At 41.5% G+C, this 3,977-nt stretch overlaps 2 long non-coding RNA genes across 3 annotated transcripts in view; one reads left to right on the forward strand and one right to left on the reverse strand.

Annotated features, from left to right (window-relative positions):
* LOC112149990 overlaps positions 1-1,096 on the reverse strand; it is a 19,918-nt gene extending 18,822 nt beyond the window's left edge. The window contains exon 1 of one of the 2 annotated variants that reach the window (XR_002919869.2): positions 1,012-1,096. This is a non-coding gene — a long non-coding RNA (uncharacterized LOC112149990). The remainder of the gene's footprint in view (positions 1-1,011) is intronic. The other variant, XR_004948951.1, reaches the window with a different exon arrangement.
* A 668-nt stretch (positions 1,097-1,764) lies between these two features.
* On the forward strand, positions 1,765-3,608 carry LOC118599554. Its single transcript, XR_004948952.1, has 3 exons — positions 1,765-2,193; positions 2,286-2,411; positions 2,490-3,608. It is a non-coding gene; the product is annotated as an uncharacterized LOC118599554 (long non-coding RNA).
* Positions 3,609-3,977: the final 369 nt, after the last annotated feature.

Below are 3,977 nucleotides of genomic sequence, written 5' to 3' on the forward strand. Positions count from 1 at the left end.
AAATGAATTTGGAAACATCAGTCAGTCGACTTGTGTCCTCCAAATCCTCTACCGACGTAAATAACATTCTCTCTGGATTAATCAGCCTCCTCTCTACATTATCCTCTATGAATGAACATGTTATTTTGGTTTCTTAGTGGTGAAAACGTGGCGTCTCTAATGTGAATGTTCTCTAAATGTTAATGAGGAACTCATATTTGAACATCCTTCACTTTAAAAAGGGGTGGAGACCACAGAGAATTCTAAGTTTCCCGAAGAAAACCTGCCAGGTTTCGTTCACAGACTCAGTTGCCATAGTGATTGATTCTGAGTTCAGCTTAACCCACTTCTTGGAACGGGCTTGGTTTCACCCACTTTCACGGGTTTGAGTTATTTCTCTTTCTGAAACCGAAAACTCTGAGTTTTGGTGAATTTGGAGTTCAGGAACTCAGAGTTCCAACAAAACCTGCTTCTTGGAACGGGCCCCAGAGCCACATGTGACCCAGTCATGTCGACCGTCGGAGTCAGCAGCTCCTGCTAATGGCTGGCGAACCAAAACTACCTAAAGAAAACAAATAAACAAAACCTGCAAACTAAGACTACCAAGGTCCAACCCCAAACTAAAATAACTAAAGACTGCTGAAGACAGAGAGGGAAAAAAAGAACAAATAAATGAATAAATACAGAAAAATAAATAGCTAGTAATTTTTAAAAGTAAGGATTACTTAGTTAGCATTTATTTAATTTTGATTAGCTGCCCAGAGCTGCACTGAGATGATCCTATTTGGCACAGATCATATTTTATTTTGAAAATAAGTTAAAAAAAATCCCACTTTTGAGATTTGCTAGGTTCCTTTTTATATTTGCTTTTGTTTGTGCCAAAACATAGACAGAATTCACATTTATTATTTGGCACTGTGTGATTAAAACAGACATTTAAAATAAGTCTTAAACGATTAGTAAGACTAGTCTTATACATTTCTGAATATATTATGTGTTAAAAAGGGTATTTTCTTTAGTACTTAGTTTCACCAGCAGAGGGCGCTTGGCACTTTGGCCATCAGTAGTTGACGCCGGAAGGAGGAGCTCAGTCACTACGTGATGAGCGAGTCAGCAGAACGTGGCTAGGCGCGCAGCAGTTATTGATTGTTTTTTTTGTTTATTTTCCAGGTAAGCTGGTTGAAACCAACACACAAATGATATGTGACGGTTATAATGTGTTTTAAGTCATTTTCAGAGTATAATAAGTTGAGAACAGGCGCTGTTTAACTGGTTAGAATGAGTCAGACACCACGTTGTCTTACTAAGATGGTGGACGTGAATCGGTGGCGACCGCGGTAAGGCATCTGTTGAATGCTGTGTAAGCTAACATGTAAAAAGATAAGCTATGTTATGAGAGGTAAAATGTGAAACGTTTGTTATTTTGTCTGAATTCCTCCCCTAACCCCTAACTACTAAAAAAATACATAGTGGGAGACTATATAGTGCTCTGGATTTTAAAGGTAATTTGGACACTATCCTCACTAGTTTTCTCTCGTTTTTCTAAAGACCGGATGTGACGTTTTCACAAAGGGAAAAAACGAATAAAAACGAACGTTTCACGACGTTTATTCACGACTCCACTGTGTTCTAAAGTTGAAAATGTGGTTGATTTATTCAAATATTACATTTAAACACATTTATTTGTTCAAAATTGTTGGACCGCAATGCATTGTGGTCTATATCCGCTATTCTAGTGACCATCGATGGGAGCTAGTTTTTCGCAAAGACTTCTGGGAAATTTCCAGTGCGCTCGATTTAGGAATTGGTAGATTCGGACAGCACTAAAAATGGTGAATGCACTATATAGTGATTAGGGGGGAATTCGGACACAACCCTAGTTTCATCAGAGTGTCCTAGGTCTTCCCAGAGGCCTCCGCCCAGTGAGACATGCCGGGAACACCTCCCCAGGGAGGCGTCCAGGAGGCATCCGGACCAGCCACCTCAACTGGCTCCTCTCAATGTGGGGTAGAAGCGTTTCTACTCCGAGATCTCTCCAGGTGACCGAGCTGCTCACCCTATCTCTAAGGGAGCTCCCAGCCACCATTGGTGAGAACTGGTATGAAGCTGTCTTTTCACCACAACGGACCGGAACAAGCATAACGGTGGACGCCGCTCCAATCCAAATGAATTGATGACTGGCTGGTTTTTGACCCCGCCTCCAAAGCCTGCAGTGTGGGAGACGGCACAGGTGCAGAGTCCTGCTGGGTATGTTAATGAAGTCACGTAATTGGATTTTTTTGTTGTTGTTGCCGTCCGTTTATTAGAAGGCGGGTCGGGTCGGAGCCTCATGAGGAGAGGAGACTCAAACTTGCAGGGTGGATTACCGCTGCACCCCTTTCTCTCCATCTTCTAAAGGTAGAGGATTATGGCGTGTGTGAGCAGTGTAGCGGGTGAGACGGAGTTTCATGAGTTCAGCTTGTTAAGATAAAGAGCAGGTCATGCGAGGAAACACATTCTGCTTTGAACAGGAATGTTGGAGGGATAATCTGGTGTAGGCCGGCCGCAGCCGTCCCGTCTACATCCAACCCTCGAGGATCCATCTCTGCAGACTGTAATTGTAAGGAAACTTCGTCCTCCTGTTGGATGGAAACGAGCTGAGCCGCCAAACATGTCACCCCTGTTTCCAGAAAAGAGGGAGGGTCTACAGATTGTTTATCGCCAACAAAAGCGGTAAAATAGAGGCACACGAGGTGCTCCTGAAAGCAGGTTCACCATCCTGCCCTCCCGCGTTCTCCCCCATCTCTGTTGGGCTTTTGTTGGAGTGGCCTGACCTCCCCGTCTTCCGGCTGGGTCTGAAGCAGCTCCCGATGGCCGCAAACAGGATTAGGAGCTCCCATGGTTCTGGTCATTCTCTGTGGATTTAGGAGAGTTACTGCAGCTTGACTGCTCTATGGTACTTTAATTACCCTGCCACCAGGGGGCCCCAGAGTGGGTAACAAGGAGGGAGGGAGGGGAGGGGGGGAAGCTTCTGTCTTTGCAAGGGAATAATCCCTGAGACCCTCTCATCAGATCATCCCAAACTCTGACTTAACTGGTGCTGTGGGGTCAAGTTTCAAACCATATTTGTTTACAGATGTTGGTCAAATAAGAATATCAAAAAAAGCTGAAGAAGTTAAAATAACTCTTTAAATCAACAAGAGTTTAAAAGTTTATTCATCCAACTCTACAACTATGTTAACATTTTTTTTAATTTGTTTTTCAAAAAACCGACTTTAAATGTGTCAAAAAACAACTTCAGGGTGTAACTAATGTGATGTTAAACTCATATATTAAAGTGTAACCAAACAGGAAGTTGGAGGCTGACTCCACCCACAGCCGCAATTTGAAAATCCAGTCAGAGGGGCGGGGGTGGGGAACAGGACTGTTATGATTACTGATGTGGGACTTAAATGGTTTACGCCAGGGGTGTCAAACTCAATCGCACAGGGGTTCAAAACCCAAAGCACACCTTAGAATGCAGGCCGAATAGTAAAAACATTAATTTAACACTAAAACTACATTTTTAAAACTTTTAAACCTCAAATTTTTAACATAAATATGAACTAGCTACATAGCATTACCTCCGATAATGCTAGTGTGAATGCTGAAAACTGAATTGAGCCGCTGAAGATGGTAGTGCTGATAGCTGAAGAATCCTGAAGTTAAGACCTGAAATCCCTGAAGCTGACAGCCAGCTAAAATATTAGCTAAATGCTAAATTAGCCTAAAAATCATAAAAAAACAAAAAATAAAAAACGTAGGTTCGCGAAAACAGTTTTAATGTAGATGAAATATTAGATAAACTGCAGAATAGCCTAAAAATCTTAGTAAATAGTCCAAAATGCTAGCAGAAAGCAAATGTAAAAAACCTTAACTTTTTAACATAAATATCAATAATAAAAAGGCAGAAATATTATTCCAGAATAAATCAACTTAAACCTTTAATAACTTTTAATATTTTACTGTCCATAAAAACA

Source organism: Oryzias melastigma, linkage group LG13, assembly GCF_002922805.2.
Source record: "Oryzias melastigma strain HK-1 linkage group LG13, ASM292280v2, whole genome shotgun sequence".
Taxonomy (NCBI): domain Eukaryota; kingdom Metazoa; phylum Chordata; class Actinopteri; order Beloniformes; family Adrianichthyidae; genus Oryzias; species Oryzias melastigma.